Source organism: Mobula birostris, chromosome 13 (genome assembly GCF_030028105.1).
Source record: "Mobula birostris isolate sMobBir1 chromosome 13, sMobBir1.hap1, whole genome shotgun sequence".
Taxonomy (NCBI): Eukaryota; Metazoa; Chordata; class Chondrichthyes; order Myliobatiformes; family Myliobatidae; genus Mobula; species Mobula birostris.
In genome coordinates, this window is record NC_092382.1 from 45777834 (window position 1) to 45798942 (window position 21109).

Genomic DNA, 21109 nt, shown 5'->3' on the forward strand with positions numbered 1-21109 from the left:
GTAAATCACAGTGATTGTTCTGAAGTGGAGCTCCCAGGGTTAATGGTAGAATTTTCGTTTACACTGGCACAGAATGAACAGAGGTAACCTGTCCCAACTGTTCTGTTTACAAAGCACGACACGTGTGGCTTACCACGGAGAGACGCGCTGATAAATCTGTGTATTTAGTTAATGATTGTCACCAAGAGCTGATTTTTAACCAGAGAGAGTGTTTACTTGCCTGCAAAGCCTATGGAGCAGTGTCACATTGTTCGGGGTGGTAACAGAATCCGTAGCCGCTCTAACAGGTAGGACACACTGAACAATAAAGATCAGCAAGGCTTTAGGCACTATTTGATTGAATTGGTATTTGTGTGGTTCAATGCAAGCGCCGGGGAGCAGGGTGTGGAGTTGCCTGCTGATTAAGGCGAAGTCCAGGTTTACGAGCGGGTTATCAACTGCACTTTGCTCAGGGTGCAATGATCCGTTTGGACCCAAAAAATTCAGGCGCTCCGATTCGCTAGGAACAGAATCGGGAGCTCATCATGAATTAAGGACAGAACCTGGGAGCGCTATGGTGTTTGCATACGTACACTTGTCACAGCAGTATTTCCAGAGTTTCTACCAGTTCAATATTGTCTTTGAGATTGTGCTGTTTTACGGATCTGTGTGTGTTCACTTAATGAATCCTTTGCTTCAGTATTCACTTCGGAAAAGGACCTTAGCAATTGTTTGAGTGACTTACAGCGGACTGAAAAGCTTGAGCATATAGACATTAAGAAAGAGGATGTGCTGGAGCTTTTGGAAAACATCAAGATAGATAAGTCACGTGGACGGACGGGATACACCCCAGGTTACTATGGGAGGCAACGGAGGAGATTTCTGAGCCTCTGGAATGATATTTGCATCATCAATGGGGATGGGAGAGGTTCCGGATGATTGGAGGGTACCAGATGTTGTTTCCTTATGCAAGAAAAGGAGTAGAGATAGCCCTGGAAATTATATATCAGCGAGTCTTACTTCAGTGGTTCGTAAGTTGATGGAGAAAATCCTGAGAGGCAGGGTTTATGAACATTTGGAGATGCATAATACGATTAGAAACAGTCAGCATGGCTTTGTCAAAGGAAGGTCGAGCCTTATGAGCCCGACTGAATTTTTTGAGGATGAAACTAAACACACAGACACATTGATGAAGGTAGAGCAGTAGATGTAGTGTATATGGATTTCTGCAAGGCATTTGATAAGGTACACGATGCAAGGCTTATAGCGATCCAAGGGGACCTTGCTTTGTGGATCCAGGATTGGCTTGCCCACAGAAGGCAAGGAGTGGTTCTCGACAGGTCATATTCTGCATGGAGTTCGTTGACCAGTGGTATGCATCTGGGATCTGTTCTGGGACTCTTACTCTTCGTGATTTTTATAAACGACCTGGATGAGGAAGTAGAAGTATGGTTTAGTAAGTTTGCTGATGACACAAAGGTTGGGTGTGTTGAGGATAGTGGAGAGGACTGTCAGAAGTTACAACGGGACATAGATAGGATGCAAGACTGGGCTGAGAAGTGGCAGATGGAGTTCAACCCAAATAAGTGACAGGTGATTCAATTTGGTAGATCAAATATGACGACGGAATATAGTATTAATGGTAAGACTCTTGGTAGTGTGGAGGATCAGAGGGATCTTGGGGTCCGAGTCCATAGGACACTCAAAGCTGCTGCACAGAATGACTATGTGGTTAAGAAGGCATACAGTGCTTTGGCCTTCATCAACAGTGGGATTGCGTTCAGGAGCAGGGATTTAATGTTACAGCTATATAGGACCCTGCTCAAGCCCATTTACTGTGATCAGTTGTGGTCACCCTACTGCAAGAAAGACGTGGAAACTAGAGAAAGGCTGTAGAGGAGATTTACAAGAACTTTGCCTAGGTTGGGGAATATGAGAATAGATGGAGAGAACTTGACTTTTTCTCCTTGGAGCGATGGAGGATAAGAGATAAGCTGATACAGGTGTACAAGATGATGAGAGGCCTTGATCGTGTGGATAGCCAGAGGCTTTCTCCCAGGGTTGAAATGGCTAGCTCGAGAGGGCATAGTTTTAAGGAGCTTGGACATAGGTACAGAGGAGATGACTTGGTGTAATTCTTTTTTCTTAGGCAAAGAGCGGTGAGTGCATGGAATGGGCTGCCGCCAATGGTGGTGGAGGCGGATACGATAGGGTTTTTAAGAGACTCCTGGATAGGTACATGGAGCTTAGAACAATAGAGGGTTTTGGGTAATGGCAGTGATTTCTAAAGTAGGGACATGTTCGGCATAACACTGTGGGCCGAAAGGCCTGTATTGTGCTGTAGGTTTTCTATGTTTCTCTGTTCAACTTCCCTGTCACTGATATGAGAGTCATCAATTAATAGTCTCCAAGATTACCCCTGGTTTTCTTCTTGGATAACGGATCAACATTGGCTGCTCACCAGTCCCCCATGACCTTACCTGTGGATAGGGAGGACGCAAGATTATTGGTCAAAGTCCCAGCCATCTCTTCCCTTGCCTCTCTCAGTAACGCAGAATATACCACATCAGGCTCTGTGGGCCTATCCACCTCAATAACCTTTAAGAGACCCACCATTACCTCTTCCTTTACTTAGAAATGCCCTTGTAAATTAACACATTCGGCACTCATCTCCCCATTCTCCACGTCCTTCCCCTTGGCAAATGCTGATGTACGGTAGTCACTCAGGACCTCACCGGTATCCTTTGCATCCAAACAAATGTTCGGCCCTTTATCCTTGAGTATCCCACACTCTACCTAGTTATTTTCTTGATCCTGTTTATTTACAGAAGGCCTTGGAATTCTCTTTAATTCTACTGGCCAGGGACTTTTCATAGACATTCCTGACTTTCCTAATTCCCTTTTTAAGTTCTTCTTTGGCTTCTTTTTACTCATCCAGAGCTCCGTCTGAATCTACCTTCCTAAACTTTACATATATTTTTCTTTTACTCTTTCACTGGATTCATGACTTTTTGATTTTCGCGGTTCTCTTGTTATTCTTGTCCTTCCATCAGACTGGAACATAACTGTGCTGTAGGCTGCGCTGTTGGTCCTTTCACACCCTCCACAGTTGATTCTCCCGAGTTACTGCTGCCTGCTTCTGGTAATTTGCCCTGTTCCTCTTTAAGCTCCCCTGCAATGTCCATCCTTATCCGTATCTAACGTTATACTGAAGGAGTTGAGTTCACTCTTCCCTAACTGTTCACTCATTGAATATTCAGTCACCTGCACCAGTGGAGTCCAACTCCTCCTCTATATAGTCATATTCTGCCGTAACAAATTCTGCCTGAAATAAACTACTTGCACTAAGGAGGTTTCCCTTCATATGAAGTAAGTTAAGGACTCTGATGACAACCCTGTAATTGTACACCTTCCCTTAATCTGCCTCCACACGTGTTCCTCAATGTTAGACATACTGTATCTGATTCAGAGACCATAACCATAAGACATAGGAGTGGAGCAGAGTTAGGCCCATTGGCCCTTCGAGTCTGCTCGGTCATTCACTCAAGGATTATCCTTTCTTTCCCAACTCAGCCCCACTCCTCGGCTTCTCCCCATATCCTTTGATATCGTGTCCAATCAAGAACCTAACAAGCTCTGCCTTAAATGCACCCAACGACCTGGCCTCTACACCTGCCCGTGATAACAAATTCCACAAGTTCAGCAGAAACGTATCTGCATCTCGGCTTTAACTGGACGGTCCTCTATCCTGAGGTTCTGCCGTCTTGCCTTAGGTTCCATCTACTCTGTCTAGGCCTTTCAACATCGAAAAGGCTTCAGTGAGATACCCCCTCATCTTTCTTAATGCGAGCGAGTACAAACGCAGAGCTATTAAACATTGTTCGTATGATATCCATTTTATTCCTGGATTCAGCCTGGTTAACCTCCGCTGAACCTACTACAATGCCATCGCGCATTTTCTTAGATAAGGATCCCGAAACTGCTCACAATACTCAAGATAAGGCAATAAAACCTCAGGACCACATCACTATTTTTATATTCTTGTCCTTTTGAAATGCACTGCCATGTGTCGCTGGATTCTCGATTTCTTGACAGGAAGACCACAGTCAGTCCGTGTTGGCAGGAACATCTCTGACTCCATGACACTGAGCACTGGATCCCCACAAGGCTGTGTGCTTAGCCCATTGCTATTTACACTGCTAACACATGACTGTGCAGTCAGATACAAGGAGAACCTGATCATTAAATTTGCAGATAATACCACAGTGGTGAGATTCATCAGAAAAAATGATGAATCTATGTACACGGAGGAGGTCAAACACCTAGAGAGCTGGTGTAGGGATAACAACTTGATGCTTAATGTCACCAAAACCAAGGAGATAATCGTCGATTTCAGACGGTCTCAGTCTGAGCACACACCCCTCAGCATCAGCGGCTCTACAGTGGAGAGACTGGAAAACATCAAGTTCCTTGGGGTGCAGATCTCGGACAATCTCACCTGGTCCAGAAACACCACTGGGATTGTGAAACGGGCCCAGCAGAGATTGCAGTTTCTGAGGAAGCTTAAACAAGCATCACTCCCCACTAACATCTTAACTACATTCTACAGAGGCGTGGTTGAGAGTGTGCTGACCTTTTGCATCACAACCTGGTACTCCAGCTGCACTGCTGTCGACAAAAGAGCCTTGCAGAGGGTGGTTAGGGGTGCAGAGAAGGTTATTGGGGTCTCCCTACCTTCTGTCCAAGACCTCTTTCAGAGTCGATGCCTCCAGAAGACACGATACATCATTAAAGACCCCTCACACCCTCTCCATGAACTGTTTGTTCTTCTGCCATCAGGCAAACGTTACAGGAGCATCAAAACTAAAACCACAAGGCTACTAAACAGCTTCCTCCCACAGACAGTCAGACTGCTAAATAGCTGCTCTACCTGACTCTACTTTGAACACTTTTAACGTGCACTGGACACTTATAACTGATATGTGGCTGTTGTGTTTTACTATTTATTGTTATGTTTATTATTTAGTGTTGCATTTGTTATAGAAAACATAGAAAATAGGTGCAGGAGTAGGCCATTCGGCCCTTCGAGCCTGCACCGCCATTTATTATGATCATGGCTGATCATCCAACTCAGAACACCGCCCCACCCTTCCCTCCATACCCCCTGACCCCCGTAGCCACAAGGGCCATATCTAACTCCCTCTTAAATATAGCCAATGAACTGGCCTCAACTGTTTCCAGTGGCAGAGAATTCCACAGATTCACCACTCTCTGTGTGAAGAAGTTTTTCCTAATCTCGGTCCTAAAAGGCTTCCCCTCTATCCTCAAACTGTGACCCCTCGTTCTGGACTTCCCCAACATCGGAAACAATCTTCCTGCATCTAGCCTGTCCAATCCCTTTAGGATCTTATACGTTTCAATCAGATCCCCCCTCAATCTTCTAAATTCCAACGAGTACAAGCCCAGTTCATCCAGTCTTTCTTCATATGAAAGTCCTGCCATCCCAGGAATCAATCTGGTGAACCTTCTCTGTACTCCCTCTATGGCAAGGATGTCTTTCCTCAGATTAGGGGACCAAAACTGCACACAATACTCCAGGTGTGGTCTCACCAAGGCCTTGTACAACTGCAGTAGTACCTCCCTGCTCCTGTACTCGAATCCTCTCGCTATAAATGGCAGCATACCATTCGCCTTTTTCACCGCCTGCTGTACCTGCATGCCCACTTTCAATGACTGGTGTATAATGACACCCAGGTCTCGTTGCACCTCCCCTTTTCCCAATCGGCCACCATTCAGATAATAACCTGTTTTCCTATTTTTGCCACCAAAGTGGATAACTTCACATTTATCCACATTAAATTGCATCTGCCATGAATTTGCCCACTCACCCAACCTATCCAAGTCAACCTGCATCCTCTTAGCATCCTCCTCACAGCTAACACTGCCACCCAGCTTCGTGTCATCCGCAAACTTGGAGATGCTGCATTTAATTCCCTCATCCAAGTCATTAATATATATTGTAAACAACTGGGGTCCCAGCACTGAGCCTTGCGGTACCCCACTAGTCACCGCCTGCCATTCTGAAAAGGTCCCGTTTATTCCCACTCTTTGCTTCCTGTCTGCTAACCAACTCTCCACCCACACCAATACCTTACCCCCAATACCGTGTGCTTTAAGTTTGCACACTAATCTCCTGTGTGGGACCTTGTCAAAAGCCTTCTGAAAATCCAAATATACCACATCCACTGGTTCTCCCCTATCCACTCTACTAGTTACATCCTCAAAAAATTCTATGAGATTCGTCAGACATGATTTTCCTTTCACAAATCCATGCTGACTTTGTCCGATCATTTCACCGCTTTCCATCTGTGCTGTTATCACATCCTTGATAACTGACTCCAGCAGTTTCCCCACCACCGACGTTAGGCTAACCGGTCTATAATTCCCCGGTTTCTCTCTCCCTCCTTTTTTTAAAAAGTGGAGTTACATTAGCCACCCTCCAATCCTCAGGAACTAGTCCAGAATCTAACGAGTTTTGAAAAATTATCACTAATGCATCCACTATTTCTTGTGCTACTTCCTTAAGCACCCTGGGATGCAGACCATCTGGCCCTGGGGATTTATCTGCCTTCAATCCCTTCAATTTACCTAACACCACTTCCTTACTAACATGTATTTCGCTCAGTTCCTTATGATTGCACTGCCCCTGAGAAACGCTGTCTCATTCTGCCCTGCAGAGCTGATGTGCGGTTAGAATGACAATTACGTTTTTTTTTGAATCTTGAATCTTTGAATGTTAACATTGCATTTGCCTTCCCCACCAGCGACTCTACCTGCACGTTAACATTTAGGGTGTTCTGCACAAGGATCACCAAGTCCCTTTGCATTTCAGATTTTTGGATTTTCTCCTGTTCAAAAAAAAATCTGCACTTTTATTTCTACTACCAAAGTGCATAACTATGTATTTTTTAATAGCGTACGTCATTTGCCTCTCCCTTGCCTATTCTCCTAATCTTTCTAAGTCCTTCTGCACCCTGCCTGTTTCCTCAATACTACCTGCCCCTCCACCTATCTCGGTATCGTCTGCAAACCTTACAAAAAACAAACAAAGGAATAAAAAACATCTTTTCCATCAGCAAAGTTCTGCATATAGAGCATAAAAAGAAGCGGTTCCAAACACCAACCCTGCAGAACACCAGTAGTGACTAGCAGCTAACCAGAAAAGGATCACTTTTTTCATAATCGCAGCCTCCTAACAATCAGCCAATATAACACGGAATCATTCATTTTACTCAACAGGAATGAATGGTGGAGCAGACTCGACGGACCGAATGGCCTACTTCTGCTCCTATATCTAATGGTCTGATGGTCTTATAGAATGCGTAATCAAACACTATAAAACCAAGTTCACTCAAAGATTCCGAAAATATTAAATACACAACAACGCTCATACCCTTAAGGTGACCTTTCTGCTCTTCTGTAAATATATTCCGATTACATAAACGAGTGGTTATTATTTGAGAGATACAACGTACTGTTCACATTTTTCCATAACGTGTTTATCTAAAGCAAAGGACATGAAGGATCGTGTAGGCTACTGACGTTCTTTTTTTTTTGCATTTCATTCTTATGCAAGGAATGAGATGCATTTCTGCCGATTTTGACTTGAATGTCCTCAGATGCTGACCCACTCTATCATCGTGGAAAGGGAAGCTCACGTGACGCGAGCGGGAATATAGTGACAAAAAATAAAAACGAAAGGTAGGGTGAGTTTAATAATTGGTAGCAGCAGGAGGTCGCGGGCTGTGGTTGCCGAAGTGTCCGGTCCCGTGCCGTATCTCCCTCCGGCACTAAACCAGTTTGATTCTCGCCGCTGCCATGTTCTTCGAAGTTTCCAGATCTGTAGTGTCAAGATGGAAAACACTGTAAACAACTCAGAGAAGAGCTTAGGTATTTTGTTTATTAATTAGCTGAATAATTGACGTGAGCGGATATTTCGCTGCGCTGATGAACTGCTGTCTGAACTTAGACTGAGTTACCCCCAAAATAAACGTGTTTGTGCAGCAACTTAATATCATCAGCATGTCTCCGGTGTGTTGAAAGATGTATTCTGAATCATTGTAAGTATTTTGATCCAGTCCAGCAATGGTGTTATAAAGGAGTTGGGCAACACTCACCGACCACAGGATGATGAAGCTTCCGGAGATGGTGAGAAGTAAGATCACAGACCTCCTCCTGCTCTCCATCTCCGGGTCACTGCGGTTCTCCGCCTTGCTCTGACCCCTCAGCCCCTTACGGACGCGACTAGTCACTAAAATGTGTCTGACTGTCAGAGCGTTGAACAGGAGTATTAACACGAACGGGAGTGATGGCGTTAGAACGGTAGAAAGCCGATCGTATCCCACCCACCCGGGATCGGTATAAGTACCTGGTTTTCGAACACAGTCCCAGGGTATATTGTCAACCACTTTCAGTGGATGGTATATGAATAAGTATGGCATGTTAATAAAACAGAGCAGAACGCCAGTTGTTGTTAGAACTACAGCCGCAGTTTTCCCGGCGCAATATTTTATTTTCCACTTCTGGCAACAAATGGCGACAAACCGATCAAATGTAAAAGTGACGGTGAACCAGACAGAACAGTCTGTTGCTGCCTCGCCCAGGACAGCGATCACACTGCACACGGGGGTGATGTCCAGGAAAGTCCCGGGGAAGTAATAATAACCGACCCGCCGCAATATCACCGCAAACACGATGGTCAGTAGATCCGCCACTGCCGTAGCCACCAGGTAGCGAGTTGAGCAGGCAGAGGGGCCGCATTTGCCCCAGTACAGGATCACAATCGCCACTAAATTCACTGGGAGAACAGCAAAAATACTGTTAGTCACTGTCTCGACGCTCCCTGTGACGCAGGGAAGAAATAGGCTGACGGTGCAGAGTCTAACTCTTAAGTGATACTCTCCCTTCAAACCACCGGCGATCGGCTTGCCCCAGTCTATCCAAATGCAGACATTTCTTAAACCACGGCGCCATACCTATCAAGGCACACAAAATGCTAGAGGAATTCAGCAGGCCCGGCCGCGTCTATGGAGATAAGTACAGTCGACGCTTCGGCCTGAAACCTTGACTCTTATATATGTTCTATCTGTCCTGCTGAGTTCTTCCAGCATTTTGTGTGTGTTGCTCGGTTTTCAGCGTCTGATTTTCTATTGTTTGACATAAATTTCAATTTAAATGTAAAGCATGTTGCTCTATCGATACGGAATAACACCACGTACAGGAGACGACCGATCATCAAGGATTAACGACGATAGCGGCTTTACATTGTTAAATCAAAACCTCCTGCCATTAATCCTCAAAATAAATCAATTTCTCCGATCTTCCACTGTACGTCTGTTTCAACTACTGATTTATTTTTAGCCGAGGTCGCGGATTAATCTGCAAGGGAACTTCTGAATGAACACAGGGTTTTACCACAATGTCTGCACCGCACTCACTGATACAGCGACATCACAACGCTGTCGGCAACTGAACGAGTCCAAAGACCGCACACATAGAACCGCAAATGTTAGTCTGTTCATGTTCTGACCAGGAACAGCGACAACACCAATGCTCATGAAATATATCTTCCTCACAGGGTAAAATGTTTCAAGCATGCTGTGTGAGATTCAGCCTGTCTTCCAGCTACCCGCGATCTCGCTGAAGAAACTCTGAGCTGAGGAATCTCCAAGGTTATTCATTTATACTCGCTTCAGCATACTGAATACTCAATACTACACAAGGCTGACGTGTCTTTCAACAGCTGGGGTAAAATTAAACGTCATGACATTCAAATCCCAATTGTGATAAGGTATGGTCCGCTTAACACAAAATTGCAAATCTCAAAGATGAGGAAATATCGACTCTAAAAATAGTGAATGCTCAACTCTCGGTTTCATGATAGTTATTGCTGATCATGTGATTCCCATTCTGTACTGTTACTGAGAACTCCTGAATGAACACCGAGTTTGCCACCATGTCTGCACCGCACTCACTGATATACCGGCTTCACAAAGCTGTCGGTAACTGAAAGAGTCCACAGACTATTTCCAAAGCTCCAAAGCTACATTTCACTGAGGGGATCGTCTCCGTTATAGATCTTGCAATAAAAGTATTCAAAAATATTGTTTGAACATTACTGTAATAAGATGAAAAATTTGAAACGTTGATGACATTAGTTGCAAGACAAAAGCAATGTTGCTGGAACTCTGCAGATCAGGGCGCATCTATGGAAATGAGTAAACTGTCGACGTTTCTGGCCAAGACACTTCTTCTGTCACAATGGGGTGCTGGGAACAGACCCAAATGCAACACACAGACACTGAAGTACAAGGAACAGGATCTGACTAGAGTAGGGACGTGACAGGATTCAGACCAGGAGCAGGGACAAGAACGCTGACCTGGGCTAGGGAAAGCGGGACCAGGACTAGGAACCATGGACTAGGAGACAAGGCTACGACTCCGAGCCCGAGACTGGACAAGGACCCAGAACCTGGGTCTTGCCTCGGGCTCGGACCCCAGAACCAGGCAAGGACATGACATGGCCTCAGGACAGGACGTGGCTGGGGTCCAGAGGCCTGAGCTTGGAGACAAGACAAGGCTTGGACTCCAAGGCCGTGACTCGACAAGGACCCTGAACTTGGGCTCGGACCCCAGAACCAGGTAAGCACATGACATGGCTTCAGGCTGGGGTCTCGGGTCTTGAGAATCACTTCAGGCTGGGGTCTTAGGTCTTAGCCTGGCTGCAGGCTGGGGTCTTGGATCTTGAGCTTGGCTTGGGATCCTCGAGGCTTGGGTTCTTGGATCTTGGCTGCGGGATCCTCGAGGCTTGGGTTCTTGGAGCTTGGCGGCGGGATCATGGAGGCTTCGGTTCTTGGAGCTTGGCCGCGGAATCGTCGAGGTTTGGGTTCTTGCAGCTCAGAGACAGACTGGGAACCGAACATTAACATAGAGCCGGGATTTATTCTTCGATAGGCCGGGACTCATCTTTAACATGACACTAACATGAGACAGGACAGAACATAGACATAGAGCCGGGACTTATGCTAAGACAAGCCGGGACTCAGCTTCATCCCCGCTCCAACGTGCGACAGGTCCCACCGTCAGGTAACGGCAGAACGTCCGGACTTACCCAAAAGAGGAGAGGACAAGACATGACAGATACCTCCGGCAGGGCAACGGGAAAACGGTCTGACTTACCCCACGGAGGCGAGGACAAGACAAGACAGGACCCTCCGCAGGGCAACAACAGAACGGCCTGACTTACCCCACAGAGGCAAGGACAAGACAAGACAGATCCCCCCGCAGGGCAACGGCAAAACGGCCTGACTTATCCCACGGAGGCGAGGACAAGACAAGACAAGACAGGACCCTCCGCAGGGCAACAACAGAACGGCCTGACTTACCCCACAGAGGCAAGGACAAGACAAGACAGATCCCCCCGCAGGGCAACGGCAAAACGGCCTGACTTACCCCACGGAGGGGAGGACAAGAAGAGACAACACCAAAGAACGACAGACAGTTCCATCTCTGCTCCGGGGTAGCTTCGAGTCTCAGTTCGGCCAGCAACCTCAGCTGGCCCGGGAAACAGCCGAATCCATACCGCAAAGACAGCTCCAACTACCGGCAGCAAGGCTCCATGAGGTGATGGCTCCCCAACGCGGCCTAAAGATGGCAATTGGTTGCTCTAGCCTTCCAGCAACAGGTTGCTCCTAGGGGATCATGACAAAACAAACCAGCAGCCCACACTCAACCCCAAGGCTACTTATATTCAAAGCCCCAAGATGGGAATCAGATGCCCATACTTAACTCAATCAAATGAGGGACAGCTGGAAGACCCGGAGCCCTGAGTCCATGGACCGGACCGTGAATCGGAATGTGGACTTCACGGGCCGGACCATGACACCTTCAAATCGATTAACGCTTTGTCGAGCACCTCAGTTCCATCAAGAGAAAGCTTTATTTCCCAGTGGCCATGCATTGTAATTCCCTTTTCCAATTCCCGATCAGTGGCCTCCTCTTGCCCTACGATGAGACCAGTCTCAGACTGGAGGACTAGCACCTTATAGTCCGCCTAGGTAAGCTCTGATATTGTGGCATTAATGTGGATATCTCTATCTTCCGGACTTTATGCCTCTCCATTCCCTCACCTTCAATTCACCATTCTGGGCTCTCACTCTTCCAGTCACCTACCTACCCCCTCTTCTTCGTCCCCGACCTCCTTCCCTTTCTTCCATGATCCACTGTCCTGTCCCATCAGCGTTATTTTTCTCCAGCCCTTTGCCTTTTACAATTATCACCTCCCTGGTTAGTTATTTCACACCCCCTCCCCCGACCTACGCACCTATCAGATTCTAGCTTATCCGCATTCCCTTTACCCACCCTTTTTACTCTGGCACCATCCCCGTTCACGTGAGGAATCGCTGCCCGAAACGTCGGCTGTTTATTCATTTCATAGATGGCTGTGACCTGCTGAAGTCCTGAAGCCTATGACAGAATGTATCATGTCGTTGCAATCCCTCGCACATTAAACCAGCTCCTATCAAGTTCTCACCAGTATGAAGCAAAGTAATTCAATCACCGTACACATGACACTCAAATTGGTGCAAATGCTTAAACCGAAGGAGCATCTGCATTTGTTATATTTGTATCAACAATGACAGTTGTTTTGCAGAGTGTCAGCGTTGTTGACAATGAGATAGAGAGTTGTACTTACTTACTTGACAATTTGATCTACACTTTCACTGCAAATAGGACACAACATTGTTTGTTCTGTTTCTCCCGTTGTGCTGCCCGATGTACTAATGCATTCAATGTTCTGAACTGAATGGAACACAGGAGGAGCCGTTCGCTGCCTCTAGACATTCGTTGTAGAAATAAGCCGACTGATTGTCAGTTGTGGAAAGAAATTCATCCTTTTTTCAGATCGTCCTCGAAGGGCAGATAGGGGTCAATATTAATGTCGTGTTGAGTACAGTTCATGGATGTGTAGGGCTAAGGAATTCACATAGAGTGACATTTTCTCGAGAGTGATAAAGTAGAGACGGACAAAGTAATGCAAGTTGAAAATTCAATTAAGGTAGGATAGTAGACTGATAATATGGTGTTCAGTACAGTCCGAATTCCTGCCTTCACTGACGGCAGAAATAAAGATGAAATTGTATATAATATTGGTCAGACTAAAGAACTTCAATTTATTTTTTCAGTACCCCACCAGTAGAGGATGTGATTGCATTGGAATCGATGCACTGGGGTTTTATCAGGAAGTTACGGAAAGTAGAATATTTCAGATACTGTATCAGCGCCAGAATCTCTCAATATCTCCTTGAAGCGGAGGAGAAAGAGTTGCTTCTCACAGAAGATTTAAATTATTATTAGCGACGCACATGCGTTCAGTGGTGATACCATTTCTCCATGCCAGATGCATCTGATGAGAAGTGAATAGATTTAGTGGAGATGTAAATTTAAGCGCGTTGGCGTAGGATGTTGACTTTCTTCGTTTCAATTCAATGTCTGTAATTGACGCAGCGATTTAGCTGCATAGCTAAATTATTCACAATGATGTGAGCGTTTACAACGATGACTCCACGATATTACAGAGTGATAGATAGATGGATAGAGAAGAGGTAAGGGAAACAACGACGGAAATTTGGTGTTCGGACTATCGAATATTTGCGAATATTTGATTGATGCCGAGCTCCCTGCTTTATTACACTTTAATTCTTATTCCACCGACATTCGGACTTATTTCTCTCTCCGCGGATTTCTCCTCTGCCATAGTTTCAATAGGTTGCAACACGTACATTTAACTTATACAATATACATCCTAAAATTCTTCGCAAATATCCACGGAAACAGGGGAGTACCCCAAAGAATGAATGACAATTAAATGTTAGAACCCCAAAGCCCCACCCTCAACTACCCCCTCCCACGTATAAGCAGCGGAGCATAAATGAGAAGAATGGCATCGTAACTTCCAACGAGATACTGCTGCGGAAGAAAACAAAGGCGTGTCCTGTTTGTAATTTGGCAGATGGCTGGCTGTCGGGTGTCAGTCAATTATTGAACGAGAAGCTGGCCAATGAATATACAGATAAATGGGTGAGCATCAGGGAATTCATGAACATAATTTCGGGAAAATAAGGAGGTGTCAGAACGGGAAGTCGAGGAGGAGATGAATGCTTGCGAACAGGGGAAGTAACCTGCTTCGAAATTTGAACATAGGAAATGGACAAAGTCCGAGGCAGCGGGGCTGGGCGACATGCGAAGAGAGACAGAAGATAGGTGATGGGATCGCGGGAATCACTATCGCGGTGAAAGTTGCCGAGGTATTCAAACTTTACACATCGGCCGAAAATTGCCCTTTGCTATCAGTTGACAATGCCTCCTTCCCAAATCCCGCTCCTCGTGCAGTACCGAGCATGCAACCTTTCTCCCAGCTTGCGCGCCTTTGAGGCGTCTGCGAAACCCGATTTACACGTTTTAAACCTCCAGTAATGAGCGCCCGCAAAGTTTAATTGTTCGGCCTTTACAGCTGATCTTGGCACAGAGACCCACAGAGCGGTGAGAGAATAATTCATTCAATCTTTCTACTCTCCTCCCCCCCCCCCCCCAGTGAATTTAGTGTCGATGGTGATCCTGTCCCGGGGAAAGTGCGGCCTCTCCATCCGCACCACTCGCTACCTGGTGGCCGTGGGAACGGCGGATCTACTGACCATCGTGTTTGCGGTGATATTGTGGCGGGTCAGTTATTATTACTTCCCTGGGGCTTTCCTGAACATCACCGTCGTGTGCAGTGTGATCTCTGCCCTGGGAGAGGCAGTCACAGACTGTTCTGTCTGGTTCACCGTCAGCTTTACGTTTGATCGGTTTGTCGCCATTTGTTGTCAGAAATGGAAAACAAAGTATTGTACCGGGAAAACTGCGTCTGTGGTTCTGACAACAACCGGCGTTGTGTTCTGTTTAAATAATGTGCCTTACTTCTTCATATTGCAACTTGTGAAAGTGGTTGACAATATACCCTGAGATTGCATTCCAAAGCCGGGACACTGGACGGATCCCGGGTGGGTGGGATATGACATTTTTACTACCGTTCTAACGCCGTTACTCCCGTTCGTGTTAATACGACTGCTCAATGTCCTAACGGTCAGACACATTTTAGTGACTAGTCGTGTCCGTAAGGGGCTGAGGGGTCAGAGCAAGGCGGAGAACCGCAGTGACCCGGAGATGGAGAGCAGGAGGAGGTCTGTGATCTTACTTCTCACCATCTCCGGCAGCTTCAACCTCCTGTGGTCGGTGAGTGTTGCCGAATTCCTTTATGACGCCATTTCTGGATTGGATCCGAATTATTAGAACGATTCGGCATACATTTTTCAACACACCGGATACACGCTGATGATATTAATTTGCTGCACAAACACGTTTATTTATGGGGTAACTCAGAGCAAGTTCAGAGAGCAGTTCGTCCGCGCAGCGAAATATCCGCTCACGGCAATTACTCAACTAATTAACAAACAAAATATATAACCTCTTCTCAGAGGTGGTTTTAGTGATTTCCATCCGGACACTGCAGACAGACGGTAATCGGAGAACATGGTAGCGGGGAGAATAAAACTGGTTTAGAGCCCGAGAGAAACACAGCACAGGCAAACACACATTCACACCTTCAGCCCGCGACATCCACCTCCTGTCAATTATTAAACTCGCCCTATATTTTCTGTTTATTTCCCATCATATTCCAGCCCCTGTCACTGCCACAACCCTTTCGGTAATGATAAAGCGGGAGAGGATCCGCGGACATTCAAGTCCTAATCAGCAAAATTGCATCTTATTTGTTATTTTAATCTTTTGCATCAGAATGAAATGAAAAAGAGAGTCAACAGTCTATACGAGTTCACAGTAAACCACGCACTTATCCTTGGTATTCGATAAACCTGTAATGGAGAAATGTTTAGCACTAGAGAACTCCTGGATTGTGCAATATTCCATGGAACACCAAAATTCCTACTCTGCTTCAAGGACAAATGTCACTTCGCTTTCTGATTTATCAAAAATTTCCTTCCGAGCAAACTGCACGATGAATCTCTCCTGTATTCAGCGCAGTACAATCGCATGTTTAATATTACTTTCTTTTTTCTCAGGTAGAACCGGTAAAACTTGAGGAACAGACATGGGCAAAGAACTGATTTCTGAACTACGACGAATTTTTTTGGACTATTGCAGTGATCTTCATTATTGCCCTGCAGGTTTAATTGTTTAATGTTATCGTGTGGTCACTTTGGGATGATAGCAGCCGTATATATTACAATTGGGACAATGTATACCCTGTTCATGTATCGCAGACTTTTATTTTCCTCTTCCACGTCAGTATATTTCAGGTGTTTTTCACTTTTTGGCTTCTGCGTGTTGTGTGTGTCGGAATGCCCATATCTAGTCAGTAAATGTAATTTGCATGTTTATCCTGTGATAATATATCCGGACGTGAATCTTGTATCGTCCTATCTCTAGTAACCGATCGGTCGTAATATAATTGTTTGACTCCGACTCTAAAACTGGATCAGATTTGTATTTATAGTAATCTGTAGTATCTTTCATGATTGTATCTTAAAGCAAGATTTTGGTGAATGATTATTTCCACTTGATGGCGCCTGTGTAAGCATTCAAATTGCATATTCTGCTTTAGAGCCTGAGAGAGGCATAACACTTCGTATTGAATTTGTTACTCTTTTAATGTGCATTTCTGTTATTTTTGTGTCAACCACCTGGTCCTGTATTAACACAAAGAACCTCTCAGTATCTAGGAAGAGATTTCGAACCTTTAGCCTGGCGTCAGACGCTTTATGTTGACACCTCTCTGTTCAGATCCTGGGGATCCCATCCATGGACAATTATGCTGATCCAGTGGTTAACTCTTTCTTCTACAGCAGAGTTTCCCAACCTATTTTAGCCCTTTTAGTGCCGCGAGTCAGGCTGAAATGCCGAGCACCCTGGTTGCTCATTTATGCATCCCCAGCAACGTCTGTTACGTTGGTATGGTCAGACGAGATTGCCGAGTGTCAGACGCGATGTGATGACGAATGCACAAAGCCTGCAGAGCTATGGTTCTTCCTGTGTTTCAGTGCCACACCCTTTTCTGGAAGTGCCTGCTCTACTAACGGTCGGTCAGGTCTGGTGCCTCAAGTTACCGCCCCACCAAGAATCCTGACCGCCCCCTGGTGAGTGTCATTTGCTCCTAAGGCCATTTTAGGACTCGTAAGGCCAGTGATGGTGTGGGGATGGAACTGGACTCTCTCACGGTGGTGTCTCAAAAGAGGATGCTGTCTAAGTTGCATACCATCTTGGACAATGTCTCCCATCCACTACATAATGTACTGGGTGGGCACAGGAGTACATTCAGCCAGAGACTCATTCCTCTGAGATGCAGCACAGAGCGTCATAGGAAGTCATACCTGCCTGTGGCCATCAAACTTTACAACTCCTCCCTTGGAGGGTCAGACATCCTGAGCCAATAGGCTGGTCCTGGACTTATTTCATAATTTACTGGCATAATTTACATATTACTATTTAACTATTTATGGTTCTATTACTATTTATTATTTATGGAGCAATTATAACGAAAACCAATTTCCCCCGGGATTAATAAAGTATGACTGAGAACCTAAGACTAAGTAACCGCCCCTAGAGAGAATAACTGTTCTATTGTGATAATTTCTTCATCTTTCTGGGTTGAACATTCTTTTCAGCTCGGAATAGTATACGGTCACAACGTGTTGAATCCTGTTTTCGTTGATGCAAATACATCCTTAGAAGAGTTACTGTGAGTGGGACAGAGGGAATGGACCTCCCTCAACACTGTGAGTGTGTGCAACTTCCTCAACATCTTGCTCCCTCCTCTCTCCATAGTGGACTCACTTTATCTGTCACTCCATTTCTCCCCACTCTTCACCCTCCTCGCTCCTCAACTCTCATAATGGAGGCATTGAGAACGGACCCAAATGCAAGACACAGACACTGAAGTACTAAGAACAGGACAAGGTTTATCAAGAAAGCAAGGGGAGTCAGGAAGATACGTCACTGGACATGGACACAGGCCCTGGATGAGACAAGGACACCGAGACTGGGCTAGGACTAAGACTAGGAAAGCGGGAACTGGACAATGAACTTGGAACTAAGAGCCTGGGCTAGGATTCCGAGCAAAAGACTGGACAGTGACCCGGAATTTGCGGCTTGACTCGGGATTGCAACCCGGATCTAGGCGAGGACCAGACATGGCTACAGGACTGGACGTGGAACTCCTGCACAGGACGAGAACACAAAGCCTTGACTTGGACAGGACGAGGTTCTTGGACTAGGCTTGGCTCGGCTCTTGGACTCGGCTTGGTTAGGATCTAGGGTACGGATCAGGGACTCCTCCTTGGGGCGCAGGGCCAGGACCCTTTCTAGAACGCAGGGCCGGGATGACTGCTGAGGTAAACTGTCGAGGATTCGGATGGGGACTATCCAGCACAGACGAGGAATCTCCAGCACCGGGCTGGGTGAGAACACGAAGCCTTGACTTGGACAGGACTGGAAGGCGGTGCCTGGAACTTGGAACACAAGAACACAGAACAAAGACCCCTCCTTGGGAAAAGGACTTAGGTCCGGGGCATTACATAGAGTCAGGACCCTTCCTTGGGAACAGGACCTAGGACCGGGACTAATCTTTGACACGGACACTAAACACGGGGACACAAAGAGATAGTTCCAAACTCAATGGTAGATAGTTCCTTATCTTGGCGTGGTGAGGTTCCTGTCTCACTCCGGCGGCTGAACTTGACGGGGATCAGGCGAGGCTTCATGCAGAAGGGGAAGGGAAGAGTCCAGTAGGGAATCCTTGGTTTGAGAGGTATTCATGTGCCACTCCAAAACGAGAATCAGTTACCTCAATTAAGGCACCCAATGGAACAAGGGAAAACAGGAAAACCCGGAATAAGGAATCGACGGACCAGACTGTGAATGGGAATGTGGACTTCGTGGACCGGACCATGACATCAATTTCCACTCTATTTCTTCCTCCTCTTTCTCTCCCTTTCCTCCTCTCCTCCTCTCCACTCTTATCCTAATACATCCCTTCCCACTACCTCACCTCCCTCTCTTAATCCAGTCACTCCAACTTTCTCTCACTCTCACTTCCCTTCTCCTGTTTCTGTCTAGAAACCACACCCCCCACGCCGACACTGAATCTCCGTCCGTGTTCATTCCAGGACAGCACCCCGTCCCTTTCAATGTGCGATGATGACATCCGCAAGATAAGTAGCCTTGTTTTGTTTGGACATCTGATCTTACTGGCATTTGGAGTCGGATGAAGCAGAGAAGGGAGAGAAAGAGACAGAGGTAGAGGAAGATGGATCAGGAGAGAAGGAGAAGTGGGAGAGGGCAGGAGGAGGGAGGGAGAGGGAGGAAGGAGAGGGGAGGGAGAAAGAGACAGAGAGAACAGGCTGAGTGGTGGTAGTGAAAGAGAGGGAGAGAGAAACTGAGTTAGAGAGAGCAAGAAGAGGCTGTTGGAGTTTTAGCGAGACAGACTGCGGAGAGATGGGAGGTAAGCAGCGGAGGCCTGAAACAGAGGGGAGCGAGACGGGGGCGACAACCAGTGAGAGGAGAAAAGGGTCCTGACGAAGGGTCTCGGCCCGAAGCGTCGACTGTGCCTCTTCCTGTGGATGCTGCCTGACCTGCTGCGTTCATCAGCAACTTTTATGTTTGTTGCTTGAGAGGAAAAAATGGCGGGAAATGAGATGGACTTAGGTGAGAAATAAACGGGAGCGAGTGAGGGGGAAGAAAGAGGCGTGGGAGAGAATGACCGAGGAGAGAGATTGGAGGGAATAGGGGAGGGACAATATATGGGGAGGTAAACTGGGATAGAAACCAGGGATTTTGGCGGGAAGATAAACGAGGGTAAGGGACGGGCTCTTTGATATCTCCGTCGATCAGTGAGAGAGAAACGGACACGGATTGTAAAAGGCAACTTATTTTAAATACTGTAGAGTCGTATGGAAATTTCTGGAATTCTAAATCTTCCATGTAAATTAATTTAGGATCAGTGAAGTGTTTATCTATCTGTCTAACTGAGTGTACATTTGTTTTTAGGTTCGCTGCCCCGAGGGCGTGAAGGCGGATGGATGGATACATTTGACGTGGAGATAGAGGGGCTGGGCACTAAAGCATAGATCAGACACGGACGTGTTGAATAAACATAGTATCATAAGATTTCCTCCTCATCTCTCTTCTAAATTGATTTCCCTGTAGTCTGATGGTGTGCCTCCGGTCCTGGGCTCTGCACTGTGGGAAACATCCTCTCCACATCCACTCTGTCTCTGGTTTTCAGTTTTCGGAAATTCCCCTCCCCACCACATCCCCCCCCCCCACATCATTCTACTCTCCAGCGGAAACAGGCACAGAGACATAAAATACCATGAGCTGTGCTCTTGAGCGCCTTGTTAATAACCATCTGAAAATCCAAACGAACAGCATCCACTGCCTCTCCTTTGTCTATTCCGCCTGTTATTTCATCAAAGAATTCCAATAGATTTGTCAGGCAAGATTTCTCCTGAGGAAAACCATGCCAACTTTGGCCGTACTTTATCATGCACTCCAAGTACCCTGAAACCTCATCGTTAATGGACTCCAACATCTTCCCACCTACTGAGGTCAGACTAACTGTCCTATAATTTCCTTTCTTATGCTGCTCTCCTCTCTTAAAGAATGGAGTGGCATTTGCAAATTTCTAGTTCACCATAAACATTCCCAAATCTAGTGATACTTGAAAGAGGATTACTCAATTGGCAAATATCATACACCAAAATCTTGTTTTAAAATACCAACTCATGAATGACCACCGTAACTTCATAAAGACAGCATAAATTTAAGCCTGATCCAGTTTTACAGTCAAGATCTTACAAATTATATGATAATCAATACATTAGAAAAATTAGAAAAATATGTTGGCACGTCACCAAATGGTTAAGGCGTTCGTCTAGTGATTTGAAGGTCGCTAGCTCGATCCTTGGCTGAGGCAGCGTATGTGACCTTGAGCAAGGCACTTAAACACATATTGCTC

At 46.1% G+C, this 21109-nt stretch overlaps 1 long non-coding RNA gene across 1 annotated transcript; it reads left to right on the forward strand.

Annotated features, from left to right (window-relative positions):
• The first annotated feature begins 253 nt into the window (after nt 1-253).
• LOC140207592 (uncharacterized) lies at nt 254-16658 on the forward strand. The gene is made up of 3 exons (XR_011888596.1): nt 254-287; nt 14633-14760; nt 16158-16658. It is a non-coding gene; the product is annotated as an uncharacterized lncRNA (long non-coding RNA).
• The last annotated feature ends 4451 nt before the right edge of the window (nt 16659-21109 follow it).